At 44.9% G+C, this 13,746-nt stretch overlaps 1 long non-coding RNA gene across 1 annotated transcript; it reads right to left on the bottom strand.

Moving 5' to 3' along the window:
* Positions 1-775: 775 nt before the first annotated feature.
* LOC310670017 lies at positions 776-12,799 on the bottom strand. The gene is made up of 3 exons (XR_014507482.1): positions 12,487-12,799; positions 6,129-6,295; positions 776-1,212 (listed from the first exon to the last, which is right to left on the bottom strand). It is a non-coding gene; the product is annotated as an uncharacterized lncRNA (long non-coding RNA).
* Positions 12,800-13,746: the final 947 nt, after the last annotated feature.

Raw genomic sequence — 13,746 nt, 5'->3', positions numbered from 1 at the left:
AGCAAGTCCTCTGTCACTGAGCCACGGCCCTTCCTCTGTTTCAAAAAGGAATGGATTGAATTATAATGATATCATGCTTGATTCTTCCATCCAGCTCTCATGTACAGTCTGGCTTTCATGACAACGCCAGTTTCTTTATCACGCTCCCAACACCGAAGACCATTTCACGTGTCCATTTTCCCCAACCATGTGCGGTTGGGAAAAGCGTGCATTTTCCTGGGAACCATTAAAATGATGAAGTACCTGGTCTTCCCATTGCAGTAAGATGCAGGCCCCAGAAAGGAAGGAAATGAGCAGAGACGGCAGCAAGAGGTGCTACTGTGTGCACACTCCCATTTACTCCACATCCAGTGTGCTCCCACCTCTGGGTGTATACACCACATTTACTGTGATCCGTTTTTATTCTGTACCTATCTTGTTGTTTCTTATGAAGTTTAGTGCATTGATATGTTTCCCCCCCCCAACCAGCTTTGATCCGAATTGAGTAGAAGAGCAACCCAGCTGTGTTTTAAGCTAGCAACTTGTACACAGCCTACAGCTGCCTATCAGCCCCGACCCTTGGCTGTGTGGGCTGGGGCTGATTGTTGTCAGATTGCAATGGCATCTGGAAGTGCCCCATGCCAGCCACCTCTGACTTAACCCAAACAGGTATAGCAGTGAGAGAGCAGGGACATCTTGGGGATAGTCCATCATCTAGTTAGGAAGAGGAACCTAAGAAAAGGAAAAGGGTATAGGAGGTACTATGCAACTCATGCAAACATATGCCAAAGGCTGCTTTACGACTTACAAGCAACAATCTTATTTGTTTATTTATTTAGACAAGAATACATTCACCCAGAAAGGTTCGATTCTAGGCTAGATGAAAAGTCCACAGAACAGATCCAAGAAGGGGAGAGGGAAGACCCAAGCTGCAGCTTCTTATTCATTGTTTAAGGAAAAGGATCTAATCCAGTCTTTATGCTGGGGGGCTTAAAAATTACTCTCTTTTTTGGGGTCTAGTCTCATTACAAAGGTTTTGGCTTGTTCTTCAAAAATGTTGAGATTCACAAGGTGTAGTGGCTTCTGTTTTACCACTAGGGGGACACACAAATGATCCAATATGGTCATACCAAGTTGGGAAAACATCTAGCCCCCTCTTAGCCAGCTTGATCAGATTTCTCCCAAATTTCAGCCCTTGACATAAAGCCGCCTGGGGGACCCGTTGCTTCTTTCCTGCACATACAATAGAAAAACAAGAGTGAATAATGGGCAGTGACAAGGCAGGACATCTTTGTTTTCTCTCTCTCTCTCCCCACCCCGCCGTCCAATTTGTCTTCGAGGCTGACATAGGAAAAAACCCCAAATTGCCGCTCTCGCCTTGCACAGTTTTACCACAGTATCCTGAGAAGCATCTGGTGTGGAGCTGATAGCACAGGGGGGGTTCAGGCAGGAGCCCCAGCCGGAAGCCGAAGAGTTAGCAGCGGTTGGGGACCCACTGCTTCTGTCAGGACGTCAGACAGGAAACCTTACAATGGCTCTGAAGTGAAGGCTCTCTGGATCCCTGCCACTGTCTGTTCAGAGAGAGGCAGACACACCAGCCTCCCTGCCAGGGACAGCAGAAACCATTCAGAACCATTCCCCGAGGGCCATTTTGTGTGGCTCAACCAGCAAACCATTGGGGCCATAGGAAGGCACTTTGGGTAGCTAGAATAGTAAGAATTACCCTCATTATTCCAGCCCATAATCCTTACCCTTATGTGCATAGTGACAGCCATGTGCCAAGAACCCAGAAGCATCATGTAGCCTCTTCTCCACATGCCTAGGATATGCTCCTACGCAGCTGCATGCATGCGTAGCCTCCCAGGAGGCCTTCATCCCATTACGAAAGTCTGTCCAAGTGAAACTTTGAGGAAACAGATCATTGAAGCAAAATTGCATTCCCTTGAGTTCACCCACCCGCCTCCACTTATTTCTGAAGACCAAGCTCCAATGTGCATCAGAGCCTTGAACGAGAGCACCAAACAAATATGTGCCAGCAGAGCTCAGTGGGATACCCCTGTGTTGCCCACACATCTGGTTTCCACTTTTTTTAAAAAAAAATGTTAAGGTGGTGCAGAATCCAAAATATCATGATGATTGCAGAGCACCATTGTGATGGATGGAGCCATTGCAATGGTTATTCCAACCTTTAGATCAAAGCACTGTGATGAACATTGTATTCACTTTTATGGAGTGGGGAGACTGTCTAGAACACTGAGAAGAACTGTTCCTTAAAAAGGCTAAAGGCAGGCACCTTGCTGTAGTGTTGCTTTAAGGCACTTACCTTGAATAAACCATTTCCTCAGACTGTCATCCAGGATTCCCACATGGCAAGCTTGCTGTAGCAGCTGCAGCAGCAGCAAAACAGACCATATGATGTTGTGAAGTCTAATACTGGAAAATGTATGAATGATCACCTATCTCCTAAGTGTCTGTATGCATTTTCATCCATTTCCACCAGAAGTATTTGTCCTCTATTCTGTAAGCCTGAAACTCTGTGGTAGGGGTTGCCAATATGGTCCCCTCCAGATGTTGTTGGACTACAGCTGCCATGAGCATACATGACCAACAATCCGGGACAATGGGAGTTGTAACTGAACAACTTCTGGGTAGTATCATATTGTCTATCACTGCCCTATATGACAGGGTAGATAGATACAAATCACTATGAAAACACGGGAAGTCAGTTTTTTCAGAGATACCTTTAACTGGTGCTAATCATGTCAAAAACGTTTCCATTAAAACATGTACAACTAAAAAGAACACATACCCCATTTCAGGATTGTTTCTTTTATATCATTTTAAAATAAAACTTTCTTTAAAGTCATTTTAGAAAATGTTGCATCATTTACAACTTCTTTAATGGCTAATTTTGCTTATTTCCTGTGCATTGGGAACGTTAACTAGAAGTGCATCACACACAAAATGGCACATATATTCTTTGCTTTCTTTTTAAAGATGACTAAGGGTCCAGAACTGCCCAGCAGAAAGGGCTGGGAGTGTCTGGGTAAAATACTGTATTCCAATGAAATTATAAAGAAATGCCCACATCTAGGTTGAAGGTGAATATTCATAATATGACAAAGCAAATTGATTCTGAATTTTCACAGAAAAGTAGCCTAGTAGTTCTCCAGTTAAAGTTTGGCAAGCCCCACTTTCACTGCAAGCAACTGGCTTTAAATTAACCATAGTGGGGCTGCCTCCCAGATTTCAGTGCAAGCTATGCCACAACTAACATTAGCTGGGCTGTAGGCAATGTATACAGAGCCATGGTCTCCATTTGAGAATTTGAATAATAGAATAAACATGCTTTAATTTTAACCAAATTACTTTTCTAAAGAGCCCTGCATTTAAAGGCAGAGAGAGAGAGGGTGGGATCAGTCATGTATCCTGATCATGTAAAAAATTCAAGAGGCAATCAGAAGTCAGAATCATCATCATTTGAGCAGAATAAGTAACGTTCATGTAAACAAAGAGTTGCTAGACTAGGCCAACAGTTGTCAACCTTTCTGGGCCTGTGGGCACATTCACAAACTGGAGAAACTGTTGTGAGCACACACATCACAACAACCAAGCACACCGCACAACCTATTCTGTTGACTACAATAGAACGCTTCTTTCAAGCCGCATTTCAGAGGAGAGACCCTCCTGAAAGGCACCAGGGAAGGCTTCTGTGCCACACTGGCAACCCCAGGAGACCCCCAAGTGTCCCTATTCTCCAGGGACAGTCACAGATTTACAGAATCCGTCCTGGTATCTGATTTGATCCTGGAATTTCCTGCTTTTCCTAGGACATCCCTATTTTCACTGGATAAATGTAGGAGGGTATGGAGTTATGCGACTCCTGAGCCAAGGACATAAGTAACTATACAACCTTTAGAAGACATTTGAAGGCAGCCCTGTTTTTTAAATGTATAATTAGGCTTTTTGGGCAGGGTATTATTAATAATAAAGCATATGATGTCCTAATTTTCAACAGAGATGAACATTATAGTGTATGCCCCAGGCCTAGGAAGTCCACAACAGTAAAGAAATTCAAAGCTTAGCATCTGAACCCTGCTCCTATTCCTGCTCTGATTTCAGAGAGCCCTAGAACTACAAGTGCCCACTTGTCCCTTCTCAGGCATCTGTGGTGAAAGAAGCCGAAGGGTCTTTCTCCATTTTCTCAGCCGGTGAACCAACTCTGCAGTTCTATGCACATGGACCTTGGGAGCAAGCCTCATTGGACATGGGGACTTTAAAGGTGAAACCTGGATCCAGGAGGGTTTATTTCAGTCATGGATGCACAGGGAGGGCACCTGTTTCTTATCCACATATTCCTCAACTGTAACAAGAAAGCTAAAGTGGAATGGTTATAGTGAGAAGCAGCCTAAATGTTCTACGAATCTCCATTTCACACATTCTTCCCTTCCCAGCTAATGGGAAGCTGCATTATAGCAGGTCAAACATTTTGTCCACCCACCACAGTATTGTCTAAATGGTCTGGCTTTCCATGGTCTCAGGCATCACCTACTATCTGAGGTCCTTTTAGCTGGAGATGCCAGGGGTTGAACCCAGGACATTCTGCATGCAAAGCAGGCGTCCTACACTGAGCTATGGCCTGCCTCGTATTTCCTTGTTCCTCTACTCCTCTTGCTCAAGGGACTCCCACTTTTGCTTCTTGTCAACCAACCCTCATCTCTTTAATTCATCTAAATCCACTTTGAGCCTTTTCTCCTTTTTAAAAGAACTTCAGTCTTGACCTGCCATATATATACTACTAATCCAAGGTTGGGACACATTTTTTCAGCGCAAAGACTTCATTTCCTTGGGCAACCTTGCAGACGCCACATGCCAGTGGTTAGCGGGGCCAGAGGCAAAAGTGGGGGAGCACAGAATGTAAATTTTACTTTTGTACGGTAGACTAATCTCTACACTCTCTTTCACCCTTCCATCTCCTCCATCCAGGCAAGCAAGCAAGCAAAAGGCATTATCAGAATCGAAGGCCACATTCCACTTAGTCAGTGAGAGTGCATGGCAGGGCTGATGAGGGGCGTAGCCTGGGGAGAGGGGCTGTGGCTTGGGAAAAGTTGTGGCCTGAGGGCCAGACAGAGGCCTGGAGGACTGCATCTCCCCTAAATTATTCTATCCTCCTTGGGCTCGTCTCTTTCTTGGACTTTTGTCTTTCTTTCTTTCTTTCTTTCTTTCTTTCTTTCTTTCTTTCTTTCTTTCTCTCCCACTGACATTAAGCAGGCTTCAGCTTTTGTTTTTCCTCAGAGGTGATTCCCAAAACTAAATTCAGTGTCCTGACTAGTAATGGAAGGATGCCAGTTTTAATTCTCTTAGTTTCTCTTTTTTCCAATTTTAAATTCAGTTCTCCACATTTTGCAGCAATTTGGCATTAAAAAAAAAATCCGCATGAAAAAGTCAGCAGCGTTTTAGTGCAAATTTCTCCCAATAAGCACATTTTTATATGCAATTTCAACTAAAGTACTTTTTTTTTTTTGCAAGGAATTTCCACTAATACAATGCAATTTCTATGTTATTTTCACTAGTATCTTCATTTTAGGCACACTTTCCCCCAATACATGCATGGTTTGGAGAACAGCAACACAAAATTCAGAAGGATAGCTGTATTTTGGTTTGCATATTGTTTTAAAAAGTGTGGATTTGATAGATTCAGCTTTAAATGCATACCGAATGAAAATTCTCTTCCATCCCCAGTCCTGACTTCTCACCTTCTTTGCAAAACACTATCTCAAAACCTCTTTTCTCATGTTTGTTTCACCTTGGAAGCCCCACAAATATCTCGCTCTGAAAATGGTGAAGGCAGAGCTTTTAATTGCCCAAACCTGCCGGCTCCCACATTTCTGTCATCTTCAGAAACAGAAATAGTTATTTCTCCACAACAAGGAACCTTTGTCAATCTTTCAAGGCTAGAGGCATATCTAGAAAACTGATACATTTTATACTTTCAATAATGGGAAAGCAACCAATGTACACTACTTCATTCCAGCATCCTTTGTTGTAACCTGAAACTTCCAGGGTACATAGAACTAGGAGAGGCTTCATAGTTTAATACCAACAAGCCAGCTCCCCCCCCCTCTGTCTCCTCACCCTGCTTTGCTTACCATCTAACTTTGGATCCACAAACTTTTGTCTGGGAGTAGAGAGAAGAATGACTGGGTTCCAATGCTGCCCTCATAGCTACAGAATCAAACCGAATTTTTGTACTTTGTTTCTCCCTCGCCTGCTTTGTCCTCAGATCCTTGATGGAGAGTTCTGGAAAACCTGAAAACTAGCAGAAACATCTCACTGAGTGAGGCAATGGGGAGGCCAGCATAGCCACATTTCAGCTTGCATTAAAAAAGAAAGGAAGGAAGGAAGGAATGTTATCAGCATTTTAGTGTGAATTTTTCATAATATACACATTTTTTTAATGCAGTTTTGCCCAACCAATAGTTGGTTGCAAAGCAATTTTCCTGACTGTAATGCATTTTTGTATGCTACTTTCACTAAAGCATTTTTTCACCCTAGCCTGTGCATTTTTGTACACATAACATGGCTGGAGGACTGCATCGCAAACTTTGGAGAAGTGGGGATTTCGAAGGGTGGCTGCCTTTTGGTTCACGTATCATTTCAGAAAGTGTTGATTTGGTGAAATTGCCTTTAAATGTGAACTGACTCAAATTTCTCCCCCACCCCTAAGAGATTTCCTTCCCTTTCCTTTATTGTATTTCAATGCTGCTTTTCATTCACGTGAGTCACAAAGCTGCTTACATAAAATAAATAACAGCACAGTAGATCAATTACAACATAAATAATATAAAATAATTAACAAATCATCAGTAAAACAAATCCTTAATAAAACAACCACCTTCTATAAAACACTGTTTTTTTTAAAAAAAAACCTTTAAAAACAGTTTAAACAGCACAACCACAAGAAAAGTCATGTTATAAAATCCACAAAGCACTCATAATCTACAAAAAAATATTAACAACATTAATAAGCTAACGACTAAAAACAAACTAACTACAAACTACAAATATGTCTTAACTTATCTGCATTTTTAGTCTGCATGCTATTTTTTATGGAAGTGCGGTTTATCAGTATTTAAATAAGCAAACAAACACGTATTCTCTAGGAACTATCTTCACGGAGGAAAAAGAAACCAACCCAATAACAGGAGAAACAAAGTACTAGAAGACATTAATTATCCTGGGTGTCTTGCTCGGACTTCTGGCTTACATGCAGCCCTGGCTGATAGAGCCAAGATGAAATTTACAATGTTTCATGTTTAAAGACACATATTCCGACACCCCCAATTCCCAAATACAGTAAATGTTTCTATACAGTGTGTTCTTACAGAGCCTCATTGTGAAGGAAAGAAGAACCATAGCCAGGATGTGTTAAATACACTTTCAAAAGCACCATCTGCCTCCTGCAGTGAGCCTTCACCTGCCCCCATTGCCGTTACACCTTCAGTGAACTCTCCCTTTAACTTGGCGGCTCTGACTTGTGTTTCCAGCCTACGTTCTAATCCCTTCAGGTTCTGTAGAATGCTTACTACATCACTGCCACTGCATTTCACCATCTCTATAGTGATAACTAGGGATGGGGAGAAATTTGGTGCAGATTGCATCAAGAAGTGAACCTACCTAATTCATGCATTCCAAAACAATACAAGAGCCAAAAGGCAGCACCATCCTTAGACATTCGCACTGCTCTGAATGTTGCAATGTGGCATTCCGGCCATGTGTTGCGTGGATTGGACTAAGTGTGCATAAAGATGCATATATTAGTGGAATGATAACTTACACACATGCACTATTCAGTGAAAATTGCTTTTTAGAAGTGCATCTATGAATCTAAACTGTATACAAATGTGAAGAGGATTACTAATTCGCACTAAGATGTTGCTGAATTTTTGGGAAGACACACACACACACACACACACACACATCACAAACTGATATGGAGCTGTGGAGAACTGAACTGAAGAAAGAGACACTGACAGATCCACCCATCCCTTGTAATGACTTCACAAGGGGGAGCTGCAACAAAATGTTATGGCATAGAGGGCTTCAGGAACATAGGAAGTTGCCATTGGTCAGTACTGTCTACACTGGCAGTGAAAATGAAAGGGGTTGCATCTGACCTTCTACATGCTAGGCAGATGTTCTGCCACTGAGTTTCCTTTTGGCCAGCCATGTTCTTTTTGTGGATACTTCATCCCCCTGTTTCCTACCCCACGTCAGTTAACATTCCATGCCCACTGTCCTTAGTGGGGTGTTTTTGGGTTGTCCTCCTTCTCCAAATGCCTCTTAATCTCATTTTCTGGGACTCACAGCAGGGAGAGGGTTGTTGCTCTAAGGTCCCTCTTGCAGGCTTCCTATAGGTAGCTGGTTTGTCACTTTGAGAAATGGATGCTGAAATAGACATGCCTCTGGCCTGATCTAGCAGGGCTTTTCTTATGTTCTCATGCCCCCGTAGGGATTATTCTTTCTCCTAAAGTCGGTGTGTGCACGCGCTTCTGCACATCTACGCTCTCACACCAAGCCTGCTGATACCTCCCTCTGATATGTGGATGTTTCTGTTTTGACTCAGTGAACGAGTTTTCTATATAGCTTCTCCCTTGGATTGTGGTTTGAACTTGGGTATCACACAGATCCTCGCATCTGGATAATTATCAGAACAGTTGCTGATGCTTCGTTTGTTGCATCTGGAGAACTAGGCTCCAGCCTCCGAAATCTCATGTTGCAATAAACTCTCTATTCTTTAAGGATAACCCCTTGCCCCAAAGTGTGCCTGCCATTTCCTACTCGGTTGGTGTGTCTGCCCTACTCCCAATGTCTCTTGCTGCCCACATGGGGCTGCGGCGTTACAATACAGCCTATATGTGTAAAAGATGGCTGTGTGCAGGGCAGTTGCTTGCAGGGTCAACGCAAGGCCTACAGCTCAATGGTAGAGCATCTGCTTTGCACACAGAAGCCCCCGAGTTAAACCCCTGGCATCTCCAGCTAGGGCTGGGAAAGAATTCTGCCATGAAGCCCTGGAGAGCTGGTGGCATTCAGGGTAGGCAATACTGAAGAAGGTAGATCAATGGTCTGCTTTGGTATCATGGGCGTAGTCAAGGAGGGCAGGAAGGGGCAGCTGTCCCCCTATCAATAAAAATTAATAACAAATACATAGCTAACTGAGGTTCTGCCCCCCCAACAAAAGGCCTGCTCCCCCCCCCCCAAATACTGACTGGTTATGCCCATGCTTGGTATGTCAGCTTCCTATTAAATCCAGTACAGTGGTGCCCCGCAAGACGAATGCCTCGCAAGACGGAAAACCCGCTAGACGAAAGGGTTTTCTGTTTTTCAATGCACTTCGCAGGACGAATTTCTCTATAGGCTTGCTTCGCAAGACGAAAATGTCTTGCGATTCTTGCAATTTTTTCCCGCTCCCCACCCCCTTTTTCTAAGGCACTAAGCTGCTAATAGCCTTTTAGCAGCTAATCCGCTAATCCCTTAAGCCTTTAATAGCCTCTAATAGCCGCTAATAGCCACTAAACCGCTAATAGCGCTAATCCGCTAATAGGGTTGCTTCGCAAGACGAAAAAACCGCTAGACGAAGAGACTCGCGGAACGGATTCTTTTCGTCTTGCGAGGCACCACTGTAATTGGCTCTGCAGTTTGGTCCTGTTTCAGTTGGATTTTATGCATGTAGGCTGCATTCCAATGCTACGTCCCTTGCATGGACTTTGAGACACATTGGAAGTGGCACAAGCATATCAGGTGGGAATGGGAGACAGGTGTTCTCTTGGCTACCTCACATGTACGGGCTGAATCTGGGGAGAGGAATCATCTGATCTACCTTTTAAAAATGCATGGAATCGATCCTAATGAATACCCTGCTTCCTCCTTCCTCCCCCCCCCTCCCGAAAATGCCTTATGGGCAGATGCTCTGTATTAAGCAAATTCTGCCTCACTGTCCTGTTTCTGCGATTTCACTCTCATAAGAAGGCTAGCTTTTGCCGTGAGGCCTGGCAGCCACTAGATGGCCGTCTAAGACAGTCGGTGGGAAAGGCAGAGCTGCTCAGAGTTGTCTCTTTCACGCGAACCAGTTGTCTGGTTCACCGGAGTAAAAGTGTGAACGTGCAACTGATTCAAACTACTGCAACAAACGTGGGCGGCTCATTAAAATGGATTGGCTGAGGGCTGAGAATGGAAAGTGTTTGTTCATCCGCCCCATTATTAACTTGCAGAACTCCTTGCCGTGGTGGAGATGGCCAATGGCTTAGGCGGCTTCGAAAGGGAATTGGACAATTCAGTGGGGCCTTCATGGTCAGAAGCAGTGTTTCTCTGAATATCAGACGTTGGAAATAACCCTGTTTGTAAATGTCGCACCATCTGCAGCTCTGGAAAAGGCAGTTTCTAGATAACAGCTGGCCAAGCAAATGTGATGACAGACTTAGCATGGCAGCCAGTTGTAAATCTGGTCTCTCCTTGATCCTCCACTAGATCATCAGACTAAGCTGGTACTAGAACTGTACTTGTGTGCCCTGAACTAGGAGGGAGAGTTTAGAGACAAAATAACCTTCCAGGCAAGTACATGCAGATGGGGAAAAGTGCAGGAGTGCTCCTGCTTTTGTTTTTTTTTAAGGGAGGAGGATGAAACCTGACTGTTATCCAAGGACTGCTGCTCAGTGGCGTAGCGTGGGGGGTGCAGGGGGGGCCGGCCGCACCGGGCGCAACATCTGGGGGGGGCGCGCTCGCACTCACAGCTCTCTGCCCCTACCTGGCTCACTCACTCTCTCTCACTGCAGTGCTGGCTGTGCGAATCCGATCCGAGCCGCCGGGTCGCCGCCCACTGTGGAGGGAAGGGTGCCAAGCGTGTGGTGCGGTGCGGAGAGAGAGCGAGGGACTATCTGGGGGAGGGACAGTGCAGCGGGGGGGGGCACAAATTACTTGCCTTGCCCCGGGTTAGGGGCGCAAATTACTTGCCTTGCCCTGGGTGCTGACAACCCACGCTACGCCACTGCTGCTGCTTATTCCAGAACCACTCAGCAAGTGTGGATATAGGATGCAGCTTTGGAACATGGAACAACAACAACAACAAAAAAGCTATATGTAACCGATGCGTTAGACGCAAATGCTGTTCAGTGTGAAAGCCCATTGGCAATTGGTGCTTCCACTGGTTGTGTGAACACTTGAATGATGCAGTTGCTGAAGGTTTCGCCAACCTAGCACCCTCCAGGCCCCATGGCTGATGGGAGTTGTAGTCTCAAAACATATGGAGGGTAGCAAGTTAGTGAAGGCTGAGCTATGCCAAGTTACTGAAGGCTGCCATAACTTTAGGCCTGCCTTACGAGTTGAGATAGCTCTCCTCTTCTTGTTTCATACTCATTTCTGTGAAGATTGAAAAGACCTCACTTTTGGCCTAATTTCCTGCAGGCTTTGAACACACGCTTTATTTTTATGCTGCTGTAACACTGCGTAGTGCCCTTTGTTTGCCTGGAGGCCTCCCACTTCTGCGATTTGTGTTTCCCCGTCTCCTTTGCCCTTACTGTCCTTGGCCTCTCTCACCTACATTGTTTTCCTTTCTTTGTTTGCTTGCTTGCTTGCTTGTGCGTGCCTATGCTGCTGCTGTTTTATCTGATTTGATATTTATTGTATTATTTGATCACTGCTGTATGGGACTAGACTAATCGGTGACGAATACATGTAAATAATAGACCATGACATCATGGGAGCAGCATTCTTATTCAATCTTTTCTTAATTAGAAGAGAGGCTGCTGAGGCCTGGATAGTCTTATGTGGGTGGAAAACTTCTCAGCCAGTATCATGGAAGAGGTACAATCAGAAAATTGGCGAGAGAGGCTATCACAAAGCTCAGAACGAGAGCAGTGGGGGGTGGCGGCGGCAGTTGCTGAGATGTATCACTGAAACACCAGCGTTTGGTGGGATTACAGATGAGAAAACCTGTGGAGAGACTTGAGTGAGATTGATCTGGTAGCCAGGAGATCAAAAACGAGCAGAAGCAGATATTTAGCAGGCAAGGAGGGTGGGTGAAGCAAATCTCCCTGAGGAGATTCCAGATTGTTCCACTCTCTTCCTTCAGGCAACTGGCAGAGCCCAGGGATACTGTGGAGTTAGATCTGTGGTCTCCGTTGGACGGTTCACATCCTTCTCCAAGTGTCTGTTTGAGTCCCACCACTCCTTTGTTTCCTTCATTTTGTGACATCCCTTCCACACACCCCACCACCACTCTCTCCTTTGTTGACAATTTGGACATTAATCTTTCTGGTTCCAGTGTCACGTTCATTTTTATCACAGTTCCGTTAGGGTCAGGTCGCTCCTTCCGGAGCTTCGGAGGCCCTCAGAGCAAAAGCCTCCTCTTGGGTTCCTTGGCAGAGGCCTTTCTCAGCCTCTTTGCTGCCTCTCACAGCCTTGGTTATTCCCCCACCTCAGCCTCCTGCATATGGGCCTGAGCTTTCTTACCACATCAGGATACAGAGCAGTGCATGAATTCCGGCCTCAGACTCTGGTCAACCGCAAGCTCAGTGTATTTCACAAACTGTACCTCCTCGTCGTGGGGGGAGGGCTGTGCCCTGAGCACCGGCACATAACAGACTCTCAGAGGCACTAACTACCAACTGGATTTCCAACCAAAGGAAACAAAACACAGATAGCCAGCCTCCTCCTTCTGCACCAACCCAAACCCACCTGATTTCACCATGGGAAGGGTCTTCCTGCTTCTCCTAGCCCAGGGACTCCTGAGGGCTTCTAACAAAAAATGGAGGTGGGTGCATCGGCTCTCCTGCTCAGGCACCTAGCATTTGTGACCTCTCTCCCCTCCCAACTCAGATTTGAGGATGTGCTGCATAAACATGGACAGTATATATATATATATATATATATATATATATATATATATATATATATATCCAGAATCTAACCACATGTTCCTCATCCTGAAGACTTCCTGTGCTCCCAGGTATAGTGTTTGGTACAGCTAGTGAAGAACGGAGGACTGCTTGCCAAATGACAACCAGTGCTTTTCCCCCTAAAAAAATGTTTAGGGGTGCTCTCATTTTCCTACTCATATTGAAATACTTCCCCTCAATGAGGCCAAACTTAGATTCGCAAAATGTTTAGGGGTATGTGTACCCCTGCGTCCCCCCCCCAAAGAAAAAAAGCACTGATGACAACACCTGGCTTTGCCAAGCTATGTTCTTTGTGCAGTGGAGTTAATCAAATAAGCACCTGAAAGGAGTTGTGCCTTAGTCCTTCCTGATCTCTTCTACGGCTCCAGACCACCAGCAGCAGATTGGCTTTGGTACTTTGCTTTCCTTTTGAAACAAATGCTGGACCACACTGTGCTCTGTCACGTCATTTGATATGCCCATAAGCAACAGCCTATACTTATAGGCCTAACACAGGAAGCAGTCTGGCCCATCCAACTTAGTATCGACTACACTGACTGGCAGCAGTTCCCTGGGGCTTCAGAACAGGGTCATTCAGATTCCGGGGTTGGAACCTTGGAACTTCCGGGTGCAAACCAGATGTTCTGCTACTGCTGAGCTATGGCCTTCACATAACCCAGATTAGTTCTGCCTTAACTGTTAAGAGAACCCTTATATTTAGAATACATTGGTAGGCAATGACGAATCTAGTTTTTGTTTTTAAAGTGGACCAGGCAAGACTAGAGTCAGCCTGATCCTGTTGTGCAAGAGCCACATAGCACCGTTTGGGCTTTAG

This window comes from Podarcis tiliguerta, assembly GCF_965153285.1.
Source record: "Podarcis tiliguerta genome assembly, chromosome: 2".
Taxonomy (NCBI): Eukaryota; Metazoa; Chordata; class Lepidosauria; order Squamata; family Lacertidae; genus Podarcis; species Podarcis tiliguerta.
The sequence above is the reverse complement of the archived record's forward strand: the minus strand, read 5'-3'. Positions and strand labels throughout refer to the sequence as shown.